Source organism: Panthera tigris, chromosome D2 (assembly GCF_018350195.1).
Source record: "Panthera tigris isolate Pti1 chromosome D2, P.tigris_Pti1_mat1.1, whole genome shotgun sequence".
Lineage (NCBI taxonomy): Eukaryota > Metazoa > Chordata > Mammalia > Carnivora > Felidae > Panthera > Panthera tigris.
In genome coordinates this window covers 15,365,593-15,393,467 of record NC_056670.1, presented here as the reverse complement: position 1 = coordinate 15,393,467, position 27,875 = coordinate 15,365,593, and the positions used below count along the sequence as shown (strand labels likewise).

At 45.7% G+C, this 27,875-nt stretch overlaps 1 long non-coding RNA gene across 1 annotated transcript; it reads left to right on the top strand.

Moving 5' to 3' along the window:
- Window positions 1–6,177: 6,177 nt before the first annotated feature.
- On the top strand, window positions 6,178–12,125 carry LOC107179999. The gene is made up of 3 exons (XR_001510750.1): window positions 6,178–6,231; window positions 6,428–6,570; window positions 12,054–12,125. It is a non-coding gene; the product is annotated as an uncharacterized LOC107179999 (long non-coding RNA).
- Window positions 12,126–27,875: the final 15,750 nt, after the last annotated feature.

Sequence of the window (27,875 nt, the reverse complement as noted above, 5' to 3'; positions counted from 1 at the left end):
TGAGAACCGCTGGTCTGAAGGCGGACGCTTTGTCGTTGGCGGAGAGATCCTTCTCATCTAAGCATTCCACCCTGCAACCCGGAGCACGAGATGATGGTTGATTCCAGCTGTCAGCTTAGCCAGGCTGTGGCATCGGATAGCTCCGGCGAAACTCCAGATGTTGCTGCGGAGGCATTTTTTTTCTTTTAGATGACATCAATATTTAAATCAGTTGGCTTCGAGTAAAGCAGATGGATCCTGGTGGACCTCGTCCGATCCGCTGAAGGCTTTGAGAGGAAAGACTGAGGTTCTCCGAGGAAGAAGAAATCCTGCCTCCGGAGAGTCTTCGGATCCAGGCAGCTTCAAAACGTCCCTTGGGTCTCCAGCCTGCTGGTCTGCTCCACAGATCCCAGACTTGCCAGCCCTCCCAGTCACATGAGCCAATTCCTTAAAATAAACCTGTCTATACACCTCCTGGTGGGTCTGTTTCTCTGGAGAAGCCTGACTGATACATACATCATGTCGGTTACTGTCTAGGGTATCCGTGAAGGAGGCCGGACCTCTAATCACTCATTGCCTTCATTGACTCCAGTTGGCGAAACTGGTGCCACTTTCGTTCATTCTGTAACTAATTTTGAGCACCTCTGAGGTACGGCGCGATCGGCGAGAAGTTCCAAGACTTCTGCACAAACAAAACTAGCCGTCTGACTTCAAGAGTTTAGAATTTTACTAGAGATGTTGAGGGACGAGGTATCTAATTCTCAAAGGAATCCTGTATGTGACGACCGAGGAGTGGTAATTCGCTTGTTTTGAATCAACTTGCCTGATGACTTAAGTAAAAAGCTGATTTTTCAAATTTCCTGACTTGAGTGGTATTAGATTTAATTGGCCAAATAAATCCGCGTTTTTGACCTAACGATGGCAAAATCTGCCAATCCAATGATCCATTGTGTATTCCATTTGCGTTTGAAGCAAGGTGACTAGCACTCACCAGAGTATTTGCTTTCCTTGTTCAGAAAACTTGCGTCTGCCTTGGTAATAAGGAACCACTTATTTAAAATGTGCTATGTGAGAGCACTTGACAGGTCATGAGTCACATACGACAGGGTGGAAGGCTGCATCAGGAAGTAGAGTCAAGCAATGGTAGGCGTTCATTAGCTCTTCCAGAGCTAATTTACTTCCATGTAGTAAATTGCTACTTCAGTCCCTCAGGCTTAGGGGAGAACCTGACTCACGCAGCTTTGATTGTCTGCTGAGAGTGGGTGGTAGGCCTGGAGCAAGAGCACGTAAGGACATGCCACCACTCCCATAGCAAAGGGAACTTTCCGGCCCTCGTCCCCCATCCAAGGCTCGCTAGGCTACGCAAGTTGACATCTCTCTCCCTATTGTGGCTATGAAGGTGCAGAAGGTGGCATTGACCGTCAGGTCGAGGGAGAGCTGGAGGAATGCTCTTCCAAAAGAAGAGCGCCTCTTGGTGATGGGATCAGACTCTGCGACACTGATTAAGGCACCGTTGTCACTTGTTAAGCCAGGCACAGACACGGCGTCGGGTATCGATGAGGTTAGAATTCAACAGAGACCGGAGGCACTTGGGAGGCTCTGCCAGTTAAGTATCCAACTCTTGATTTTGGCTCAGGTCACGATCTCACAGTTTGTGGGTTCGAGCCCCGTGTTGGGCTCTGTGCTGACAGTGCGGAGCCTGCTTGGGATTCTCTCTTCCTCATTCTTTCTCTGCCCCTCCCCCACTCATGCTTTCTCTCTCTCTCAAAATAAAAAAAAGAATTCACCAGAGATCAACCTAAGGGTGTGCCATCTCGCCCTCTCTTTTCTTGGCCAATGTGGACTGGGTTACAGCCACCATTTCAGTCTCTGGAAGCTGGTAGTAATAATCAAGACCATCCTTAACTTCCAAGCCGTTCACTAAATCAAAATACGGATCAGAAAGGAGGGAAGAACCGGTGCCATGTGAGCAACTCATCCTTGACTCCCTGACTGGGCTCATGGCAGCAAAAAGATTTGACCTCGATGTCACCTTTAGGCCCCAAAGACTCTTCAAGGGTGTTGGGAAAGGCAGACACTGAAATCAGAATCTCCCAAAGGCAGACACTGTAATTAGAATCTCCAAAGGCAAGAACATCGGGGGAGCCTTGGAATTTGTGGTAGCCGATGAAAAACCGACTACAAACCACCACCTTCCATTTTAATGGAAACTACCCGCTAAATATTGCTTGGGTCATTAAAGGGCCCCAGCAGAATCTTCAAGGGGCTGAGATTTCAAACATTTTCACCCTTGGTTTAGGACCAGCGGATGTGGACATGCATTTACCCCAGCGACATGGATATCGAGAGTATCTGGGGTGGGAGGTCACAGAGTCATTTACCTGGCTATGTCTGCATGAGCAAGGATCGAGTGGATGGGAAAATTCTTCTGTTTCGTTCCTTTCTGTATTTCTGGGATGTGCCTCATGCATGGTTGCAGAAAAACTGCAATGCATTGGAATAACTTAACATTTCTGTTACATCTACTTTTGTTGCTCTGGAGTTGCTCCCAGAGGCTACACCACACAAGGGAAATGTATCTGAAAAATACCTTGTGAATATCTCCAAGACAGGCAGTAAAACCAGACCATTCAGAGGAGCTTCTGGAGCCTGATTAACCCTCTTGGCTGACTAAAATTTAACAAGTTAACTAAAGGTCCCAGATAATTGCTGCAGCTCTGTGTTACCTCTGGATGGACAGACGCCATACCGCAGTAGGGTGATGAGGTTGAAATTTGCTGACGTTGATGTGAAAAATAAAACTGTCCATTATTTCACCAGCAAAAACGGGCTTATTTGAGAAGAGCAGAGAATCGCCATTTGGGACGTGCAAAGCGCGCCAAAGCCACAGGCAAGCCTGCAAAACAAACAAGAGGAAAGAGGGGGGCTAGGGAAGGGCTGTTATAAACACAAAGTCCATTGGAATAAACTGGGAGCTAGAAGCATAGTCGTAGCTTCTCACTGGCTGAGTTGTGACAGTCTGTCATTGGCTGGGCTGTTGCTGGGTGGTGGAGAAAATCTCTCTCCCCTGCTGGGGTAGTCAAGTATAAGCTTTTTCCTGCTGGGAATGCAAGGTATGTTACTTTCTGGTGGGTCTGCAATTGACAAGGACAAGACTTGAGGCGTGAGAGCTCCCCCTTCTGGTTTCCTGGCGCCATCTTAAATGAAGTTTTCTTATATTTAATAATTCTCCAGCCCAGACACATGCCGAGGAGGGAAATGCCACATGGTAGGGCTGGAAGAAATCACAGACACCACTGGGTCCCACTGCTGGTTTTTATGGATGTGAATCCACATGCAGCCAGAGTCATGACTTACCCAGGACCACACAGCTCACGGCGGCCATGCAGGGACTAGAACCCCGGTCTGAACTCCCAACTCTGGGCTTTATTTAAAGACTGCACCGCCCCACTGGCAACAGGAGGCCTGGCATGTGCGCTGCTGGTCATGCTTCCGATGCTCCACTTAACCAACTGAGATAGACCAAGACTTACTTCATCAGTCAGGAAGCCAGAAAGAGCAAGGGAACAATTTGGCCCTACAGGGTAGAGACAAAGTGGCTTCTTTCAATGGGTTGCTAAGTTCCCCATTTAACATGAGCCAAAGAACCACTCCAGACCAAAAGCATCTTGCAAACAAAATTCTGCCTTTATAATAGACATCTGCACTTCTTCGGTGGGGGCTGTGGGCCATTAGGGCCATGTGCTTGTCACTCCGCTCGCAACAGATGTTTGCTGCTACTTGAGGACTTCCCTGTGATGTGGTTACTGTTTAATTTTCCTGGAAAGAGAGTTTTGCTCAAATTCAACAGGACGGCTTAAATGCAAACCAGGGTGCGGTGCCCTGCTGTGTGTTAGTTACACTGGCACATCAAAGCTCTAAGGAAGGGGTCTGGGGTTTCTTCAAGTGCGCCAAGGGCCCTCGAAGCACCATGCTGTGCCGAGGCGGGGAATCTGTGCCTCATTCTCAGATGCATTTACGTTCAGCTACATTGCAGGATCGTCCTGCTAGGCCTCTTGTGCCTTTTGTTCCCAAGTCTAGACCTTTGAAGTGAGCTGGCAAAACTCAACCACATGAGGCCACTCGGGCAGGGCCCATGGCCAGACCATGGAGAGGGGGTGGGAATGGCCAAATTCTTCACACCCACCCAGCTTTCCTCACTTTACACAGGCAAATGGACCCGTTTAAGAAAGGGCTGTTAAAAAGCCAAACAGTGAGATGAAAAATGGCTGTCCATTGTGACCCATATGTGCTGAGCCAGAGAGAGAAATCAACTGAATCAGATCAATAAATATTTACCGAGACTCTCCTGTGGGCAAGAAGCAAAAGTCTGGGCAATGCTTACTCTCAAGAGGTGATTGTTATTATTTTATTTTATTTTATTTTATTTATTTATTTTTTTAATGTTTATTTATTTTTGAGAGTGAAAGAGAGAGAGAGAAAGAGAGAGAGAGAGAGAGAGAGAGAGAGAGAGAATGCAGTGGGGGAGGGGCAGAGAGAGAGAATGGGAGACACAGAATCCGAAGCAGGCTCCAGGCTCTGAGCTGTCAGCACAGAGCTTGTTGCAGGGCTTGAACCCACAAGTCATGAGATCATGACCTGAGCTGGAGTCAGACGCTCAACCAGCTGAGCCACCCAGGCGCCCCAGAGGTGATTATAATTTTAAATCAACTCCCTTATCACCGAGTGGCCAACTAAAATATGAACGTATTAGTGACTTAAGAATGAAGGCTGAAATAATATTTCAAGAAGAGATAGTCAAGCACAGTGATTCGTTAAGCGAATAAGGGAGGGAGGGACTGGTCGGACTGGACACAGCTTTGCAGGAGAGGCTCTCCTGGTGGAAAGAATTTGGCTTGGACTTCGCGAGATGGTATTCATTTCTTGTAGCCTCCTGTCTTGTGAACAAGTAAGGTTTTATCAGTCTTGTTAAGGAGCGAAGGGCCACCTGACTGTCACCGACAATGATTCCTTTATAATAGGATCCAGTCCAAACCAAAGAAACCACATGATGGATGATGGGATGGCCTTGTTCTCAGGTGTCCACCATCTTTCAGGTTCACGCATGTGACCGCATGGCTTTCCCACCGAACGATCTCCTGCCACACGGCACGGCCTACACAGTGGACCTCAGCTCAGTCTGCCCTTAGCATTCAGACAAACATCCACTGGATTCCTAGTTTCGCTGCCATGCATGTTATGATTCAGGTTCCCTTCATTTCTGCCCTGAGCCTCCTCCTTTCCTTCCAGATAATTTTCCAGGTTCACAAAAATGGACACTTAAGGAGTCCATTTATGGAGCTCCTGTCTTTTTCTCTCTTGGGAGAAATTGCAACGGCCCGCCCTTTCCCAAAATTACACTCATTCCTGTATTCATTCTATAATTCAATAACATTTATGGAGCCCCAGCCATGTATAGGTGCAGGGGATTCAATAAAGATCATTGGAATCCATGGCCAAGTGAAGGCATATAGGAGAGCAAAGTGGGTGTGAAAACACTGTTTATAGGCACTGTGCCAGACCTGGGGTGAACAAATCCCGGAGAAGTGACATCAAAGCTGAGCCCAGTGAATAGGAGGTGGTCCCTCAAATGTGGACAGAGGAGGGGTGCCTGGATGGCTCAGTCAGTTAAGCGTCCGACTTCAACTCAGGTCATGATCTCCCAGTCCGTGGGTTCGAGCCCTGTGTCAGGCTCTATGCTCAGAGCCTGGAGCCTGCTTCGAATTCTGTGTCTCCCTCTCTCTGTCTGCCGCTCCCCGGCTCACGATCTCTCTCTCTCAAAAGTAAATAAACATTAGACATTTTTGGAAAAAAAAAAAAAAAACATAGTGTTTAAAAACGTGGACAGAGGAGAGGGGATTCTGACCAGATAGCAGAGTGTGTGGAAGTTTCCAGAGCCTGGGGGAGGGGACCCAGGTGATGTTGCAGAAGCTCAAAGGTTGTTTCAGAGAGCTGAGCGAAAGATGAGGCCAGGGGCTGAGCAAGGTCAGTGGCCTAGGGCCTTGTAAGAATGCCAAGAGTTTTGACTCTGTCAAAAGGGCAGAGGGGAGCTAATGAAGAGTCTTGAGCTCTTCAGCATGACAAGCTCAGAGCTGCTTGCCACTTAACACTCATTGGGCTTTTTTATCTCTCTCAGCAGCTTAAAGAACCGACAGCGTCCTAATGCAGCCTTGGCGGGCGTGCAGAGGAGCAGAGGGTTTTCTCATTTTACAGGTGAGGAAACTTGAGATGCATGGAGGTGTGAGGCCTTGCCAAGGTCATACAGGAGCCAAAAGTAGAAGTTGAGCCATCAGCAAAGTTCGTGACAACAGAGGGAAATAGGATAACGGCGCAATGAATATACTACCCAAGGAGGATGGAGCTGATGTATGGTATAAATTCTTTAAATGATTTTTTTTGTTGTTTAAAGAACCGAATTCCCTGATTGAAACTTCGTCGGGAATGTATCGTGCAAGTTGGGACACCGAAGGTCAAGGCTTTGGAATCACGCTGCAAATATCTCTGATCCTGCCTCCTACAATACAGCCAGACCAAGAATGATGTCGCCATGCAGTGAGTGAAAGCAAGATCCCCCGCCTTGAGAAAAGATTGTGCTTCACTAACCAGACGCTTGGTTCACGGCCGTCTAAGTGGTTTCTGTTGTAGGGGGGAGAAGCAAAACCGCAAGCGACTTTTGCTATGTGAGAATGTAGAAGGAAGAGCCCAGGGCTAATTATTAGTAGACAGTGGCCTGTTTCCTCCAGTGTGAGAGGAGACAATAATGGCACCCATCTCCTAGGACCTTGGTGTGAGGACGGCATGAGTTAAGGCACTGTCCTAAGTGTCAGACATTTAGGCCCATGCCAGGCCTATGGTAGGTGCTCAGTTTGTTAGCTGTCCTTTCCCTAAGCCCCCTTAAAAATATGTGCACCCATTTGGAGAAACACGGTGGTAGAAAGGTCTTCCGCATGTACAAGCCTTCCCCGGAATCTAGCGGGGCCCTAGCTGTAGCTCTAGGAGAATGGAGTCGAGCTGGGCGTGGGACCCATCTCCCGGCAGCACCCAGGGGATGCGAGTACAGGACGTCACCCCGTCATCGGAGCCACGTCCGCCATATAGCAGAGGAGAGGAGGGAATACCTCGGCACATTCACTGGAAAACCGGGTTGGATTCTGGTGTGGATCAGCCAGAATAGATAACCAAATATAAGTGGACAGAGTACCTCCCGTGTAAAGAGTGATTTAGCTAGAAGCGTGGTGTTTGAAAATGATTGTAATTTTAAGTTTTTATTTGCAAATTCATTATGTTACTTTAATATATAATATTTGCTAAAAGTCCCTGGGAGGCCAAATTAGAGTAATACATAAAAAGGAAAGGAAGGTAATGCCATTTTCTACTCAAAAATACCATTTTCTACCCTTTCCAAGGTCTTCTATCGGGTCAACAAACCCACGCTCTCTGTCCTCCATTTTCTTTTTTTTCTTTTTTTTACATGTTTATTTATTCGAGAGAGAGAGAGACAGAGCGTGAACAGGGGAGAGGCAGAGAGAGAGGGAGACCTAGAATCCGAAGCGGGCTCCAGGCTCTGAGCTGTCAGCAGAGAGTCCGAAGCGAGGCTTGAACTCACGAACCGTGAGATCATGACTTGAGCTGAAGTTGGACGCTTAACCAACTGAGCCACCCAGGTGCCCCTGTCCTCCGTTTTCTGTCTGATGCTTTCTACTAATCTCTGGATCACACATTCAGCCAGGAATGAAGAAGCCTCACCCTTAGGTAAGAGCCCTTGACCCTTAAAGTCCTCATTTGAGGAGATAAATCTGCATGATCAAAATCCTCCTTCAAAGTCTCTTCAGCTTTTTATGCAGATAGAGAGCTACAGGCAGCTAGGAGCTGTCTACATTCAGCAACGCTGCACTGGCAGATTCTTTCCTTTATTTTTTTAAGCTTATTTATTTATTCTGAGAGAGAGAGAGAGAAAGTGTGAGTCAGGGAGGGGCAGAGAGAGAGGGAGAGAGAAAGAATCCCAAGCAAGTTCCACACCAACAGTGTGGAGTCCAACGCGGGGCTCGAACCTATGAGCTGTGGGATCATGACCTGAGCAGAAGTTGGACCCTTAAAACGACTGAGTCACCCAGGCGCCCCTGGACAACATTTTTTTAAAAAGCCTAACAATACCAAGTGTTGGCAAAGATGTGCAGCAATTAAAACTATCATTCGTTTCCAATAGCAATGTAAAATTTTACAACCACATTGGTTATTTGGCAATTTCTCGTGAATTTAGCATATACCTACCATATGGCCCAGTCATTTCACTCCTCAGTATATACTCAAGGGCAATTAAAACACATATCCACACAAAGACAGATACATGAATGTTTATAGGGTGGTTTTTTTTCTTTGTAATTCCCTGAAGTTGGAAATAACTCAAATGTCTATCAACGCATAAACAAACGCTGGTATATAGTAGACTATATAACACTATTCAGAAAAAAAGGAACTAATAAAAAACTCCTTGAAGTAAATTCATAGAGCTCTTTATTTCCATACCTTGTACCGTGTCAGCCTGTGCCCCTTCTTCCTTGTTTTGTTTTCTCTAGCTTTGTAGCTGAGTTTCTAGAGATGGGCCTCCCTGGTCATAACTCAAGGAACCAACAGCATGGATATGATAAGTGAGTAGAGTCAAATGCACACAAAAATATATACCACATGGTATTCTAAAGAGAAAAGACTAAACTGCTTTGGCAGAAATCAGATCAGAGGTTGTTTGGTGTGTGTGAGGCATTGGCTTTCTGGGACAGGGCACAAGAGAGCTTCTTGAGGTGATAAAAATGCTCTCTGCCATGCATTTGTCAAAACTGATCAAAGGCTGTGCATCCTTTGTTTTTAAAAATAAACGATCCCAGTTAGATGGGTGAAGGACTTGTGATGAGCCCTGGGTGTTGTATGTAAGTGATGAATCACTGAATTCTACTTCTGAAACCAATATTACACTGTATATTAACTAACTACAATTTAAATTTAAATAAGGATAAAGAAGGGGCGCCTGGGCGGCTCAGTCGGTTGAGCATCCGACATCAGCTCGGGTCGTGGTCTCGCGGTCCGTGGGCTCGAGCCCCACGTCGGGCTCTGTGCTGAAGGCTTGGGAGCCTGGAGCCTGCTTCAGATTCTGTGTCTCCCTCTCTCTCTCTGCCTCTCCCCCACTCGCTCTTCCTTTCAAGAACAAATAAATATTAAAACCCAACACAAAATAGGTCCAGTTTCTGCAGTGATACCGGAAGCCTCTGGTTTCAAAATGGAAACCATAAAGAATTTGAGCAAACCGTGTATCATGAAAGTTATTTATCACTTTTAAACTTCTCCCCAAGTCTTTGGGACTTACAAAAGCAGGTCAAAGAGCTTCCAGGAGAATGAATTACTGGAAGGAAGAAACAGGCAAATAGCTTCTCTATTTGAGATAAGAAGAAAGGAAAAGAGTAATTTTCTTTGCAACTTAAAATAGTCTCTTTGTTTGTGTAATTAAACGAGCACTTATTTATAAGACCTAGTAGGCGAAATGTACACATTCAAAATTTGCAATTGAACCAAACATGTTTTAAATCGAGCAAGAAAAGCATTAATTATAAGTTTGTTTGTATTTTAAATTACAGTAAGAGGCGATGAGGGAGTTCAGTGAAATCCTTCAAGTTTTCTAAAAAAAGGGCTCCAGGCTTTAAGTCCATGAGTGGCTTAAGAGTAATTTATATCCATATAAACCCACACAGATGCTCAGTTACTCTGAAATCCAGAGAGAGCACTGGAACAAATCAAACCTGGCACAGAAGAGAACTAGGTTAGCCCTGAAAATGTACAAAGGGGAGTTTGAAAGTGGTTATTTTGTCCAAAAAGAGATTTGGAGCCAAAGTGCAGATTTCTGCCATCTTCCTTGGTATAAAAGTGGTTCTGAGAATGTCTTTGAAATCGAAATCATAGAGCTAATTATTTCTGAGCCCTGTGTAATGTCATCCTGTGCTCCTTCTTCTTCCTTTTGTTTTCTCTAGCATTTGTAGCTGGGTTGATACAAATGGGCCCCCCCAAGATATGCCCAAGACTCCCCGAGAGTCTGAACCAAACAGGACTCGGTGTTTTGCCATCTTGTCAACTGGTCTTGGGATCAAGGGCGCTGGGATGCCCCCTGGGTGCCACCATGGGCACTTGCTGTCCCCCACCCAGCCAGGCTTGGCCTGTACTGAAAGCCTGTGCTCCTGGAAACCAGAAGAGCCAGACAAGGAGACAGTGCTCTCTGTGTCAAATGTCAGTGTGGCAATACCATTCAGCTGCAAATTTGACATGCTTTACGAGTGGGGACTGTGCGACAAAGCCAGGAGTCATCCTTCCACTTGCACAAAATGCTGTGGGTTTGCAGACCGTTCATTTGTACCTTCCGGGACGTCCGTCAGGTCGCAGAAAAGCTCTGTGTCTGGTGAACGGAAGTCTGAACTGAGTCACCACAAGACAGTCTTACAGTCTCTCAACCGTTTCTCAGACTTGACTCAGCTCAAGTCCAGCCAGGGCTGAGACTGGAGCGAGGCAAGAAAGACCAAGTTTAAGGTCTTAGATTTAAGGAGGCGCTCACTCCGGGGGTTATGCAAATGCAGAACAGGTTCCCGCAGGACCTGGGGGGAATAATCACCTCCTTAAATTCTGTGCACAAGTCTCTCTCTTGCCTCACCCTAGCCCTTGTCCACAGATCCCCTCAAATGAAAGGGAGGCTAAGCCCTCTAGAGGAAGGACCGTGCTACATAGCAAACTGTAAACCTTCCTCCAGAAGGACCGTGGCCATTTACCAGAGTGATTGTGTATCGGGGGAAGGTAAATAATCCGGCCTCTCGGGGATATTCAAGACCTTGGTTCTGAACCGAAACTCATTTCTGGAGCCCAAAACACCCCTCTACCCCACTAGTCAGAACTAGTGCTTATGAAGATCAGGTGACCAGCTCGGTTTTGATGTAAGTCCATCTTATAGTGGACCCAGTGGGCCCCGAACCCACCCTTTGGTGATTTCCTCAGTTTGGAATGCATAATCGGAACACACTGGGTGACAGGCAAACTCCCCGTGTCGGTTCCCTGATCTCTGGAGTAAAGATGTTCGAGTGAAAAAGGGCCAAAAAGAAGCCACTAAAGCAGCCTCGACTGAACAAAACAGTCAACTAAAAGCAAAAGTACATTCAGGGAGAGATTTCAGAGATCACTGCCACCTAATCGAGGTCTTAAAAGATGCAAGGGTAGTGATTCTGACATGTCCCCATCCTGCTTACCTATTTGGCTTGTAGAGAAGACGGATGAGTCCGGGAAAATGAAGACGGATTTTCACAAACCTGGTCCTGCTGTGACTCCAATCACAGCTATTATTGCAGATGTGGTTCTTTTGCTGTATTGAATCAATACATCGCCTACAAATGTATTTGGCTGCTGATCCGGCGAATGCTTTTTCTCTACACCTGTTAGGAAAAACCACAAGAAGCCATTTACTTTCAACTGGCAGGGTTTAGAAACACATCTCAACTGTCCTATCTCAGAGCGATATCCACTCTCTTGTCCCAAGTCATATTGTAAACACCTTTCCGTCACACGGGACATCCTGCCAGTTCATTATATTAGAGATATCATGCTGATTTCTCCCTGGTGAACAAAAGAAGCAAACATCGGAGATAATGTATTTCACCTTTCTACATGTCTTGCAAGCAGACGCACTGACGGTTTTTATTCTGAACTGTCTTTCGAGGAAATTCGTGTAATGACTAGGCTTGGACCAGAGGTTAGGCATGTTTACAGGACAACATAATGACAATGTCTTCCCTCTGGAGCAAAGGGCAGACACACTTACTGTCCATTGTAGAAGATCCAGCTTCCCTAAATTCACCGTTCTTCTGTCATGGCAACTGCTCTGTGAACAGGTGTCACATGTCCTCTTTGTGTTGCTTTGTAGGAACTTGAGCTTGGGGAACTAGTACAAGAAATGCTGATATTCTCCTCACTGTTATTGCTCTGAATAACAAAGTCCTTTGTCTCTGATCTAGGAATCTCGTGACTTCTACCAGCACCCATGAAACTGTGGCAGGTGAGGGGCGCCTGGGTGGCTCAGTCGGTTAAGCGTCCAGCTTCAGCTCAGGTCATGATCTCACGGCTCATGAGTTCGAGCCCCGAGTCCGGCTCTGTGATGACAGCTCAGAGCCTGGAGCCTGCTTCAGATTCTGTGTCTCCCTCTCTCGCTGCCCCTCCCCTGCTCATGCTCTGTCTCTATCTCTCAAGAATAACAAATAAACTTTAAAAAATTAAAAAAAAAAAAAAAAGAAAGAAAGAAACCGTGGCAGGTGACTCATTAGCTTACAAGTAGTGTAAAATCTCCGAGCCTTCAGTTATTAACAGCAATTACTCTAGATACCTTAATAAAAAACAAAAGATAGGAAATGAATCCCACAAAAATCAGACGGGTATCATCCCCTTAGTTAAATTTCTAGGAGATCAGTGATTTGGATTTTGTTGAGATATCCCTTCCAAGATGAAGAATAAGCTGCCACATTTGTCCCCCGCGATAGTGTGATTTATAATAAAAACTATGTATTAGGTCTTTGTTCCCATTTCTGGCACAGAGCTCCCCAAACCCTTGGAATTTCCTAATTTACAAGAGCGACACAGGGGTCTTTTGTTATGTTAACGTTGAGACTTTTAGAAGGCACGTAAACATGGAGGCTGGTTGCCAGGGGAGCCAATCAGGTGAGTAAAAGGTTGAAACTGTCAGTCCCACCTTATTGACCTCTGGGCAGGCAAGAGGGGCTGGAGATCAAGTGCAAAAACCAACGGCCAATGATCTAATCAACCACGCCTATAGGGAAGCTGCCATAAAAACCCAAAAGGAGAGCATTCAGAGAACTTCTGGGTTGGTGAAGATGTGGAGATTTGGGGACGGTGGCACTCAGAGTGTGGAAGCTCCACACACATTTCCCCAGACCTTGTGCTGTGCGTCTCTTCTATCTGGTTGTTCCAGAGTCATATCCTTTTATGTGAGCTGATAACCTAGTATGTATCCTTCTGAGTTCTGTGAGCCATGCAAGCAAACAAATCAAATGGAATTATGGAGAGGCTCATTCTCTATCATACCGTTCTACCCAGCATTGCTTCTGATCAAGGGACTCAATTTTCAATCAATGAACTGCAGCAACAGGGTCACTCTCATGGAATTTGTTGCTTTTAGTCCGTTTCCCATAACTCCAAGTGCCTGTCTTCATGGAACGATAAAGAGCCATTTGGAAACGCAGTTACACTGTCAGCTGGGTGCATGGAGTGTGTAATATACTTTCTAAATCAACCAACAAAATATGATGCTGTTGTCTACAGCCAGAATTCAGGGGGCTGGAAATCAGGGGGTGGAAACAGAAGTGGCTCCTCTCATCATCATCCCTAATGACATACGTTTTCTTCCATCACCATGACTTTGGGCTCTGCTGGTCAAGAGAACTATTCTCAAAGGGTAAATGCTTCCAGAAGGAGTCACATCAATGGTTCCATTAAAATGGAAGGTAGGGGGTGCCTGGGTGGCTCAGGCAATTAAGCATCTGACTCTTGATTTTGGCTAAGATCACGATCTCGTGGTTTGTGAGATCGAGCCCCGAGTCGGGCTCTGTGAGAACGGTGCAGAGCCTGCTTGGGATTCTCTCTCTCCTCCTCTCTCTCCCTGCCCCTCCCCTGCTTGCACACTCTGTGTCTCTCTCAAAATAAATAAATAAACTTTTTTTTTTTTAAATCTTACCATGGAAAGCCCACTGGTCACTTTGGGCTCCCCCTGCCAGTGAATCCATCGGCAAAGACGGGGATTGCTGTACTGATTAGATTGATGGATCCTGACTATCAAGGAAAAATTAGATTGTTATTACCCCCTGGGGATGGGGGAGGAGGAGACATATGTCAGGAATGTATGACCTTGGGCAGTATCAGTGGAAAACCAGCAACCCACCGTAGCAGAATTCCTAACAACCAGAACCTTCTGAAATGAAGCACATGAAGGTTTGGGTCACTTCACCAGGCAAGGAATCGCAGCCAGCAGAGGTGCTTGCTGAGGACAAAAGGAATTTGGAATGGGTCGCAAAAGCAGGCAGTTATAAATACAGCTAGCTACGGCCACGTGACCAATCGTAGAAATAAAGAGTGTAACCGTTTGAGCGTTCTTTCTTTATTTGAATGTGTGTGCATTAACCATGGCTCCTTTCTCTCTTTCTTTCCCCAACCAGCGAACATAATAAGCGCTAATTGTGGTCGACCCTGATCTCAAGACCAGTTAGTTACAGGGCACCGCAGGGCGAGCGTGGCCCAGCTAGAAAAGGATGCTCACGCAAAGGTGGATACAGGGTTAGCCCACCGTCTTTTGTCTCAATCTTACTATACAGATTGCTGCATTATGCTAGGCGGAGACCTGAGCTGGCAATCGTCTTGACTGGGAGGTGACATCTGGCAAAGCGTCCGTGGATGGCGTGTTCACATGGGGGAGGCTGTGACGACTTTGGGCTGTGTCACCTTAACCACGCTGGCATTACATCTTCCAGCATTTCCACCCCGCCTCCGTTCTTCTGGGTTAGCTTCGGCCTCGGGAAACACCTCCGGCAGGATCTGAAGGCAGGAGTAAAGCAGCAGCTGTGTGTGTGTGTTTTGCCTTCAGAGGATCAGTTCGCCGCACCGGGCACGGGGTCAGTGCTGGGCATCGTCGCTGATCTACCAGTTCCGCTGTTGCTGGGGGCGCGCCCGGACTGTGAGCTCCCCTCGCTCCTGTCACAGCTCCTCCTCCGGCTTCTCCAGGCCCGGACTCCGAGGTAAGGGTGCCGGCCTCTCCCCCCGGGTCACCCATATCACTGAGGCTGGAGATGGCAAGAAACAGGCTGCAGAGTACCCGTGCCCTTGTCCTTTCTCCCTTCCTGACAGCAGTCTAACTGAACTCTGGGGGTGTTAGGCTGAATAGCTCTAACCCTGATTCCCTTATTCTGTGTCCCCCTCAGAAGTGTGGTTTCTATGACCACACCGTATCGGATGCAGAAGGTAACATGATTAATGGGGTCATCTTTAAATAGAGAGGATAGAATTTGCTAAAAGAGGAAACATCCACGAGGGAACAAGGGCAGTAATTGTGTGGCAGTGAGAAGGTCCCTCAAGGCCACGGAGAAAGCATTGAGTTCACTCCTCTGCTTGGGCTGGGCCCTCAGTGAGAGCAGGCGAGCGTGCGTGTGTGCATGCGTGTGTGTGTGTGTGTGTGTGTCTGAGAGAGAGTGAAGGGCCCTTCGCAAAAGGGCACAGGAAGACCATTTGGCTCTGGCCTCCAATGATCTCCCGAGGCACAGTCACAGCAAGGCACTGGTAGGACTTGATGAAGACAGACGTCATACAGCTAAATCAGAACAGCCAACTTTAAATCATGACCAGACCACATCACCCACTGTGATGGTTAAGGTTATATGTGTCAACATGGCTGAACCATAGGGCCCAGCTGTTTGGCCAAAAATTATCTGGATATTTTTGTGAGGGTGGTTTAGGGCTGAGATTAACATTGAAACCAGTGGATATTGAGTAAAGCAGATTCTCCTTGATAAGGCGGGTGGGCCCCACCCAATCAGTTGACGCCCTGAATAAAACAAAAACTGAGGTACCCTAAGTAAGATGGAATTCTCCTGCCTGATGACCTTCGGGCTTGAACTGTCATATTACCTCTTCCTTGGGTCTCCAGCCTATTGGCCTACCCAGAAGATTTTTTTTAACTCACCAGCCTCCATAACCACGTAATTCTGTTCTGTTTCTCTGGAGAACCCTGGATAATAAACCCATGGTGAGGTATGAGTTAAGTTTTGAAAAATCATTGTAATCATTTTGTGCAAATAAGCACGGTTATATTACCCTGCATTTCCGTTTTGAATTTTAATTTGTTAAGTGTCCGCACTGTTTTAAATTACATAGTGTTTTATAATCCGCTTCCACTACTCTCCCGCCAGCTTACTCTCAAAGACTTTGCATTGCTATTCCTTCTACTGGAAATGCTTTTCCCTCAGACACCTGCGTAGCTGGCTCCCTTGCTTTCTTCAGAGCTTTGCTCACATGTGTCTACAGAGGCTTTCCCTAACCCTCCACGCATCTGAAATGACACCTCCTCCCCCACCCCGGATTCTCCGTGGTTGTAAAGACTCGGCCAGATACACAGAAGGCCAATCGCTTACTGTAGACCTCATTTATTTCTGGGGGTGGAAAATGACAGGAAGTGTGAATGATCATGAAATTTTGTAATAACCAAAGAGAAAGATTTGGCCCCCAAATATAGATTTATGTCTCAATAACTGCATTTCCAGTTCTCAATCTGTTTCTTAGTGGTTATTTTAGAATTTAAAGGATTATTTAGGATTTAAAGAATTTTAGAATTAAAGATTTAAAGGATTTCAAATTTAAAGGATTTAATTTAGAATTAAAAATATATTAACATGGCACAAAAACAGACACTCACATCAATGGAACAGAATAGAGAGCCCAGAAATGGACCCACAAACGTATGGCCAACTAATCTTTGACAAAGCAGGAAAGAATCTCCAATGGAATAAAGACAGTCTCTTCAGCAAGTGGTGCTGGGAAAACTGGACAGGGACATGCAGAAGAATGAACCTGGATGACTTTCTTACACCACACACAAAAATAAACTCAAAATGGATGAAAGACCTCAATGTAAGACAGGAAGCCATCAAGATCCTCAAGGAGAAAGCAGGCAAAAACCTCTTTGACCTTGGCCACAGCAACTTCTTACTCAACACGTCTCCAGAGGCAAGAGAAATAAAAGCAAAAATGAACTGTTGGGACCTTATCAAAATAAAAATCTTCTGCACAGCGAAGGAAACAATCAGCAAAAATAAAAGGCAACTGATGCAATGAGAGAAGATATCTGCAAATGACATATCAGATAAAGCATGAGTATCCAAAATCTATAAAGAACTTATCAAACTCAACACCCCCCCCCCCCAAAAAGAACAATCCAGTGAGGAAATGGGCAAAAGACATGAATAGACACTTCTCCAAAGAAGATATCCAGATGGCCAATTGACACATGAAAAAATGCTCAACATCACTCATCATCAGGGAAATACAGATCAAGACCACAATGAGATACCCCCTCACACCTGTCAGAACGGCTAACATTAACAACTCAGGCAGCAACAGATGTTGGCGTGAATTCAGAGGAAGCTCTCTCGCACTGCTGACGGGAATGCAAGCTGGTGCAGCCACTCTGGAAAACAGTATGGAGGTTCCTCAAAAAACTGAAAATAGAACTACCCTACAACCCAGCAATTGAACTACTAGGTATTTATCCAAGCGATACAAGTATGCTGTTTCGAAGGGGCACATGCACCCCAATGTTTATAGCAGCACTATCGACAATAGCCAAAGTATAGAAAGAGCCCAAATGTCCATCGATGGATGAAGGGATAAAGAAGATGTGATATATATATATATATATATACATATATATATATATATATATATGGAGTATTACTCAGCAATCAATCAAAAAGAATGAAATCTTGCCATTTGCCACTACATGGATGGAACTAGAGGGTATTATGCTAACAGAAATTAGTCAGTCAGAGAAAGACAAAAATCATATGACTTCACTCATATGAGAACTTTAAGATACAAAACAGATGAACATAAGGGAAGGGAAACAAAAATAATATAAAAACAGGGAGGGGGACAAAACATAAGAAACGCCTAAACATGGATAACAAACAGAGGGTTACTGGAGGGGGTTGTGGGAGGGGGGATGGGCTAAATGGGTAAGGGGCATTAAGGAATCTACTCCTGAAATTATTGTTGCACTATATGCTAACTAACTTAGATGTAAATTAAAAAATAAATTAAATTTAAAAAACCAGCTATTATAAATATGCATGTGATTGAAATCTCAGAAAGGAAGAAAGGTAAAAAAAAAAAAAAGGAATCAAAGCAAAAAAAGATTTTTTTTAAATAAAAATATATTAACAAGCTGTTTACACACTGATACTTAGGGACACCTGGGTGGCTCAGTTGGCTAAGCATCTGACCTCAGCTCAGGCCATGATCTTGTGGTTTGTGAGTGTGAGCCACACATCGGGCTCTGTGCTGACAGCTCAGAGTCTGGAGCCTGCTTCAGATCCTGTGTCTCCCTCTCTCTCTGCCCCTCCCCTGCTCGCGCCCTGTCTTTCTCTCTCTCTCTCTCTCTCTCTCTCAAAAATAAATAAACATTAATATATATATACACATATATACATAGATGTGTGTGTGTATATATATTATATATATATAATTATTATTATATTATTAATATATGTTATATATTAATAATATATAATTATAATTATATAATTATTTAATTATATATATAATTATAATATAATAATTAATATTATATTAAATAATATATAATTATATTATAATTAATATATTAATATATATTATATATTATATAATATTATATATATATAGAATATATATATATATTCTATATATATATATATGGGCTCATTGGTTAAGCGTCCGACTCTTGGTTTTGGCTCAGTTCATGATCCCACAGTTCATGGGTTTGAGCCCGGCTTCTGGCTTTGTGCTGACAGTGCAGAGCCTGCTTGGGATTCATTCTCTCTCTCTCTCTCTCTCTCTCTCTCTCTCTCGCTCTCTCTCCCTCCCTCTTCTCAATCTGCCCCTTCCCCTCCTCTCTTAAAATAAATAAACTTTAAAAAAAAAATGATACATTTGAGCCCACCCAGGGACACAAAGAAAAAGTGATACATGATTTTGTAGAAAACAGAAGATACAGAAAACTATAAGTGAGAAGAATACAAATCATTGGAAATCCAACTATTCAGAGGTAACCAATACCAAGGTCTAAATCATTCACCTTTAGGCTTATTTCTGTGCATACATAAAATATACATCTATACTTTAGACTTTATATAGTATTGATTCCTTTATTTTAAACATTTAACATATTTTCCTATGCTAATTAAAATTCTTCATAAGCAGAAATTTTTCCTGGCTACATAAAATATAATATTCTATAGTATGACTCTGTCATAATTTATGTAAACATCCCTTTATTTTAGGACATTTCAATTATTTCCACTTTTTCATCACAATTGATAACAATAAAGTGAATGATTCATTCATAAATATTTGATGCGAGCCCCCTTTAATATTTTGATACTAACCTTGCCTTTTGACCTTGTTAAGTCTACAAACACTCAAAGTGCTAAATGAAAAGAGAAAAATCCAGTAAACTGGATCAGTTTGGTACTGTGGAGATATTGGGTAAATTTCCTGCCACTTACCATCTGTCATTTTTTTTCTTTTTCTTTTTTCTTTTTTTGCCTTCATAGATATTCTAAGCCTCAGGTTTCACTTTTCCTTCTCCCTTTTGTATCTTGGAAACAGAATTTGAGAGACAGGGACCCCATAGGGGCTTTCTGGTCCAAGTTGGTCATGTTACCAAGGAGAGGGGTAGGGAGGGGACACTTGCCAGGGCACAATTAGTGACACAACACCCTTAGAATTTCCAGATTTAGCCAAGAAAAATATAGGATGCTTCCTTCATCTGAATTTCAGAGGAACAAGAATGTTTTTGGCTGAAGAACTTCTTGAATATTAAATGGCTAAAAAACATACACGCTGTCTACCTGTATTTTCTAGCAACCCCAGGCACACTGCAAACCCAGGGGCCATGCATTTCTCATCACCCAACACTGCATCCCCAGACGCGGGCGACCTCTTTTCTCCAGCCCCTTCCCCCGACTCTGAGCCCCCTGGGTGGGCCAAAATTGAGGGGGCCCTTGTCCCCTGAATTTCCATAGGGACTACAGAAAACATGACTTCCTAATTTGAAATTCTGGGTTCCATTGCAGTGTTGCTGGGATAAGTCACCTAATTTTGGTGCTCCCCCAGAACTTACAGGGCAGAGGTACTAGTGGCTTCAGGTCCTCAGTATTTGCAGAATCTATGACCAAGTCCTTTCTAAGGAGCTCCTGGCCGTGCAGGGGCGGCGCAGGCCATGGGCGCACAGCACCCCCAGAGTCTAGCCCAGAGTGGAGCGATTCTTCCAAGCGGCAGCTGCCCGCGGCTTGCTCCTCCTGTCTGTCGGGTGTCACCTGTAAACTTACAGCTGCTTTCCCGGGTCACTTCACCGAGTCCCTGCAGAGGGTTATAGCTGTGCCAAACAGTTCTGTACGAGCCATTTTCAGAGCAGCGAGCGAACCACAGCGCGTAACGGATCTAAACACGGCACGATACATTTGGATTTCAGCAAAGCACCTACAAACAGTGAAATAAAATCGAATTCTCAAGTTACGCCTTAGAACAAGCCAGATGATGTCCTTTCTGAACCTCAGGGCGCTTGTGGGGAATCGGGGTCTTTATTCCTGGCTGTGCCCAAATCCCACAACATTATATGTGCTGGTATGGGGGTGGGGTGTATATGTGTACATTTTCAAGAATGTTATTCACGATTTTGGAAAGCACTAAATATGGAGAAAGATAATGATGAAAATGAACTTGTTTTCCCACCGCTCACCCGCATCACGGTTAACATTTTGGATTTCTTCTTCCCCACCATTTGTTCACCTAGCCATCTTGAATTTAACTTTATTTCTATACGGTTGTGATTGCATTATCCTTGTAATATCCTATGCTGTTGTTTCGCTTCACATTAGTTGATAGTATCTTTCTATCCCATCAGTTAAAATTTTTCTGATTCCAAACGATTTAAACGACAAGAAGACTTTATAATATCATATGCCCCGAGGCAGGGTTGGCTCTGGGTGCCTGTGATTTGGAGGCTCATTATGAGGAGCGGGTTTCTGGTATCTTTGCTGCGGTCTGCAAGGCCAGCTTCTTCCTTGGCTCCATGGATTTATGGGGCAGGGCGGGGGGAACTCAAGGAGGGCCCAGGGACAGCTCAGGAGTGCTGGCCTGGTCTGGTCCCGGAGGCTGCAGCATATCTGGAGGCATAAAATGGCTAAAATGAATGTCGAACTTGGGAAAACGGAATGCGATAGTGCCCATAAGAGCTCAGCACAGTGCCTGGCACATAGGAGGTGAGCTTAATAAACCTCACATCTGATGAGGAGGAAGAAGAGGAGTTGCTATATGAGGAAGATTAAACTCCGCAAACCTGACTTCCATCTGGACACAAGGAGAGTCAGTGGCGTCCCAGGGGTAGGCTGGGTTCTCTTGACGGAACACTAATCTAGAAGGAACACAGGGCACAGAAGAGCGGGCTCAACAGTGCCATCACACGTCTGCAAAACCCAGACTGGAAAAAGGTATAGGACGAACCAGCAGTGTCTTCAACAAAAACAGAAGGAGTGATGGATGGAAGGGGTCCTTTCTGTGAAAGGCATACAAGATGTTTCCACTAATTACAACGTATGAACCTTAACAGATATCCGGAGATCCGAGACAAACCAAAAATAAGTTAATGAGCTCATGAGGGCAATGTGAACACCAACCTGGTATTTGATGATACCCAGAAATAATATTTTAGATGTGGTAATGGTATTGTGGTTATGTCTTCCCAAGTATCCTAATATTTTAGAAAGGCATATGCACACATTTATTAATGAAATCATATGATGTCTGATAGTTGGCTTGGAAAAATCTGGAGTGGGTTGAAGAGGAGACAGGAAGAGGGTGGGTAGATGGCAGAGGAAATAATATCAGCCATGTGTTGATAATTGCTAAAGCTGGCTTTGGGTCCACGGGGCCTTTGATTCTATTCTGTCTATATTTTTACACGTTTGAAATTGTACATAATGAGAATTTAAGGAAAAAAAAACAACAACCAGGCAACCCTGGGGTATAAAAACAAATCTAAGAACTGCTTGGGGGGGGTGGGGGTGGAAATACAAATCCTAAGAGAAGGTGCCAGTTACACATGTGGCCCGTTCTCCTTCAAGGCACGGAGGGACTCTGATCGACTTGACGCTTTCTCAGAGCTTCTCCATAAATAATTTCACTTCATTCTTAAGAGCACACGTGAGCGTCCTGCCGGGCAGGAATTTTATTTTTATTTTTCAGTGATGGACACGGAGGCCCAGGGAAGCTGAAGCCTTGCCGAGGGTAAGATTAACAATCTGGTCTCAGCTCAGCGACTTGCATTCCCAGTTTGGGGTTCCTTTCATGGTTCCGAGTGTTTATTTCTACGAAAAGCGGTCACACCCGGCGGGGGGGGGGGGGCGGGGGTGTCACTGGTGCGCCTGGGGCAGAGCGGCAAGCCGGGCTGGGAGGCCGCGTTTTTTGCTCGTGCGGGTCTGGGGTGTCCCGCCCTGCGGGTAAGGGTCCCCACCACCAAGCTTCAGGTCTGCGGGAGGGCGGGGAGGCTGCTCCTCTGGGGTGGGGTGGGGGCCGCATGTGAGCGGGGTGGGGCGCGACTGCCTGAAAGTGACACGGCACCGCGCCGCCCAGCTCTCCTGCTACCTACGGGCTCAAGGACCGCCACCCCATGTAGTCCTGTTCTTTGCCCCCTCCCCCTCCCACATTACAGTCGGCCTGATTGGGAGGGTGGTCCTCCAAAGCCCTCGGTCAGCCACTCTGACTTGAGGGCGCCTTAAGAAAGGAGCAGAAGCCCGGGTCTATCAGCTCTGCGTGCCGGAAGTCTCCAGCTGGGACCCTTTGCTAGCGACAAAGAGGCGACCCGCGTGTCTTTATCCTTCCCAGGCCTGTGGGGCCATATCAGGAGGCCCAGAGCGATCCCTCTCAAGGATCCGCACCAGCCTTTCAGTTCATGTGCCAGTTTGCCAGGATTCCAGCTACAGTGAAAGCCCTTCCCGGGTATAAGATCGGACTTTGGACCTCGGAGTTATTGGCAACAGTGAAGATCTCCCTCCTGGCTTGCCTCGCCTTCCGGTCCTTACCCCATCAGGGATGCGTCCTCTGCAGCCCAGCTCAGAGGCCCCTCTCTGAACACTCCAGGCTTTACGGATCTCTTTTCTTCTGCTGATTTTCCATATAATGATTTTTTAAGTTTTAATTCAGTAAAATCTTAACCCTTGTTTTCTTTTTTCTGTTCTTTCTTTAAGGTTTGTTTATTTGTGTGTGAGAGAGAGAGAGAGAGAGAGAGAGAGAGAGGAGAGGGGCAGAGAGAGAGAGGGAGAGGGAATCCCAAACAGGCTCTTTGGTGTCAGTGAAGGGCCGGATGTGGGGTTCGAACACACCAACCATGAGATCATAACCTGAGCTGAAGCCAAGAGTCAGACACTCAACTGACTGAGCCACCCAGGCATCCCCTTAACCATTTTTAAGTGTTACGGTTCCATGACACTAATTACATTCACCGTGTCTTTTCAGCCATCACCACCATCCATGCGCAGAACCCTTTCCATCTTGCAAAACTCAAAATCTGTCTCCATCGAACAGTATCTTCCATTTCCCCCTCCTCCAACCCCTGGAAGACACAATTCTACTTTCTGTCTTGATGAATTTGACTCTTCTGGGGACCTCATATAAGTAGAATCATACAATACAGCCGATGGTTGAACAACCCAGGTTTGAATTGTGTGGGCTCACTTATGGTACAGTATTACAAATGGATTTCCCTTCCTTATGATTTTCTTAATAACGTTTTCTTTCCTCCAGCTTACTTTATTGTAAGAATACAGTAGGTAATACAGACAACATATGAGGTAGGTGTTAATAGACTTTATGCTATCGATAAGGCTGCTGGTCCCTAGGAAGCTATTAGTAGTTAAGTTTTGGGGGAGTCAAAAGTCATACATGGATACTCACCAGCTCATGGGGTTGGCACCACTAACCACTGTGTTGTCCAGGGACGATTATGTTTGTCTTTTCATGCCTGCCTTCCTTCATGTAGCACGATGTCCTCAAGGTTCCTCCACATTATAGCACATGTCAGGACTTCCTTCCTTTTTAAGGCTGAGTGACATTCCATTGTATGGTAGACCACTTTGTTTATCCATTCGTTCATTAGTGGACACTTGACTTGCTCCCACGTTTTGGCTATTTTGAACGATGCTGCTGTGAACATAGCTGTGTAAATAGCTCTTTAAGTCTCTGCTTTCAATTCTCTTAGATATATACCCAGAAATGGAATCACTGGATTATGTGATAATCCTAGTTTTGGAGGAACTACCGTACTGTTTTCCACAGTGGCCGAACCATTTTACATTCCCACCAACAGTGTAGAGTGGTTCCCGTTTCTCCACATCCTCGCCAACACTTGTGCTTTTCTAGTTTTGCTTGTTAGTTCGTTTGTTTGTCTGTAGCCACACGAATAGTGTCCAGAGTGTTGAGTGTCCAGAGTGTTGAGTTTTGTGCTGGTTTCGTACTTGTCACTATCTAATTGTGTTGTACGTGTTGGTGTGGTTTCCCGAGTAGATTATTTGTATTTTTAGGGCAAAGACCCTATCATCTACATCTTTTGTTACCCTAGAACACCTGCTGAGCACTCTCTAAGCAGAAGTGATAAATACAATTGACGACATTGACATTGTATGTCTTCATTTGTGAGCAGAGGGCTGCTGCTATTCATTTGTATTTCCTTCCCAAGTATCTGTAACATAAAGGAGGACTTTCAAAAGTGTTCTGCTGGAAAATAAACGATTGAGTTAGAGATTCATTTATTTAGGAAGATTAACTGAACACCTAGATAGTGGGAATAGAGTGGTGAGTAAGCCTGGTTCAGTTCCCTCTCTCATAAGCTTTCATTCTAAAGTCATTCAATAAATTTAAATCACTAATTATTCAGTAATGACTAGGGTAAGAAAAATGAACTAGAAGTTCAGGAGGCTAAAGGAGCTGTATCAGGGACACGTGGCATGTTCTGAGGGATCAGGAATGATAAATAAATGGTAGTTAGGGGAAGATGGTAAGAGAAAGAGCCTTTGAAACAGAAGAAGTAGCATATGCAAAGGCCCTGTGACAGAGAGCATATGATTCTTCTGGGTGTGTGCAAACATTTTGCATTTCTTCCGTACCAAGAAGGAACCCCAGGAAACTCAAGGTTGGGCTAGTCCTCCCATGCAGCAATGCCATCATTTCTAGTCTCCTGCACCAAAGTGGTATGAAGGCATTCTTAGTATCTTGCTGGGAAGCCTAGAAGCTAACTATTCTCAGCTCTTCAAATGTGAGGGTCTGTGGAGCAGTGAACAGGGTCAGGTATTGAGTTTCTTCTGATAACTCCCTACTCTGCTCTTGATTGACTCAGTTTGCTGCGTCATCATGAAATAAGGACTAAGAGGTAGGGGTCTTCAGGTAGAACAAGTTCTGTCTGGGGTGCCTGGGTGGCTCAGTCCGTTAAGCATTCGACTTCGGTTCAGGTCATGATCTCATGGTTCGTGAGTTCGAGCCCCACGTCGGGCTCTGTGCTGACAGCTCAGAGCCTGGAGCCTGCTTCTAATTCTGCATATCCCTCTCTCTTTCTCTCTGCCCCTCCCCCTGATTGCTCTCTGTCTTTCTCAAAACTAATAAACATTTAAAAAATTTTTTTAATTAAAAAAAAAAGAAGTTCTGTCTATCCTCATCTCTATGAAAATATGCCCCATCTCACACTGGGGTGACCAAAATCAAGAATCCAGGATCTTTGTTTCACTAGCCAGTGGGGGTTGTTTCTGGGGGGGGGAGTAAGAACAGAATCTGCCTGAAATTGCCCCCCATTACTTGTTTGTCACAAGTTAACACTTCATATATCCAGTCCCATCCACTAGCTTTCAGACCTAGCATGGTGTTGAGAGGGGATGATGGGAAAGGAATCAACGTACCAAATCTGGTTCTGGTCTCACTCTTCGTACCGAACAGTTTTCTGACTTTGGTTGGGCAGGTTACTCAGTTCCTCTGAGGCTTGATGTATCTATAAAGTGAGGGTGGGGGTGGGGGTGAGACTCTCTGCATCACAGGGAGTATAAAAATTCAGGGGGTTAATATATGTCAAGTGCTTAGCTCGCGAGAGGTCTATTTTAAGGTAGTTTTAAAATATGTTCACAGATCCTTTAACAATTATCCAGTCAAAAGGTACAGTCTGTGTCCCCAGTATCGCTCCAAATATAAGTAGCAGAGTACCAGAGCCCGGGACTGAAGCTGACCTGGAAAGTTCTGGGATGGGGATGCGGGTTACGTGCGCACGTGCAAATGTGTGACCGGTCTATCGGTTTCCATCGCTGTTGTCACAAATTACCACAAACTTAACAACTTACAATCCCACCCCTTTATAAGCTGACAGTTCTGGAGGTCAAAAGGCCAGCCACAAACATAACTGGGTTTTCTGCTCAGCCGGGCTGAGTTCTCATCTGGGGACTCCGGGGGAAATTCCAGAGCTCATCCTTGCTGTCAGCAGAGTCCAGGTTTTTGAGGTTGTAGGAGTGAGGCCCCATTTCCTTGCTGGCATAGGGTCAATTGAAGGCGATTTAACATAACGCGTCTGCACGGTGCATGCGGTTTGGGGGGCAGGGAATCTGGGGAGTCATTTGACAATTCTGTCCACAACAGGTAGGACAGCTGCTTCACCTAGAGGCTCCTCAGAGCCAATTTTCCCAGCCACCCGCTGTAACTTCAGGTGACCTTGGCAAAGAGAGGTGGAAGGGACAGTGTGTGTGACCCTGATGGGGAACCGCAGGGCTGTGACCGGGAATGTCTAGTGGGGATTTGCTGTCCCAGTACTTAGTACGTCACACGAACCAACCTCCATTGTCTGCATTGGAAGGGGAATCCTCGTGGGTGAGTACCCTGCCCAATCTGTTGGTGGAGCGAAGTCCTGTGGCTGCAAAGACCCGAGCATGACTGTTGAAGACTGGGAAAGCCTGTGCGACTCTCCTGCCCGTCTGCCATCGCTCCACTTCCCCCCCGACAGGCTGGTGCTGTGCTGTGTGGCGTTTACCAACACAGGATCATCTCTCATCTGGATTGTTACAGTGGCCATCTTCTCCAGCCACACAGGCTTGCTGATGTTCCTCCTTCAGCCAAGCACTCCTGCCTCAGGACCTTTGTACACACTGATCTGTCTTTCTACACTGCCATCTCCCAGACTTCCACAAGGCTCACTTCCTTCAGAGAGCTCTGCTCAGGTGGTATCTTCTCAGGGACATCTCCCTCGATCACCCTCCATAAAATTGCACACCCTTCGCATTCCCCGTCTTTTTGTTTTTCTTCCATGGGCTTACCGACATGTGGCATTGTATCTCTACGTTTTCTTGTGTATTTGTGTGTCTCTCCCCACTACACCATGACCTATACAAGGGCAGACTCTGTTTTCTTCACCGCCGTGTCCCCCAGCCCCTAGAACGGTCCCTGGCACACAGCGGGTGGATGAATGTGCTGTGGGTACATTCGGTGAACAAAGAGGTGAATGAGAAAAGATCCATTAGGGTCTTGCCTTTGGAGGAATTCATAGCTGGGTGGCAGGAGAAAAGGTGGATATGAGCAGATCTTTGTGGTGTCACATTGTGGGGTGCTGAGGGCGCCGTGGGGAGGGGCCAGGACCATCAGAAAAGCATTCCTAGAGCAGTGACATTTGAGCCTGTGTTGTTGCATAGGAAGCGACTGGGGAGAGAAGGAGGGGTTCTCACCCCTCCCCTTGTCCCTCTGCCTCAGTCACACTGGCTGATGGCTGTCCTCAATCCCGAGGAGCAAGGAAAGAGGCGCTTAAAAGGAAGAGGAAGAAGTCACCTAAGGTCTCCGGTTCAGGCGCTGCGGCCCATGCGCTTCCTGGAACCAATCACTGAGCCAGGAAGATGGCCCGCTGTCATTGGCCAGGCCTGGGTCACGTGCTCCTCAGGAACCCGGGTTGGGGAGGACATCCACTCTTTTTAATCACAGAAGGACGGAAAAGGATAGTTTGAGGGCTGTTT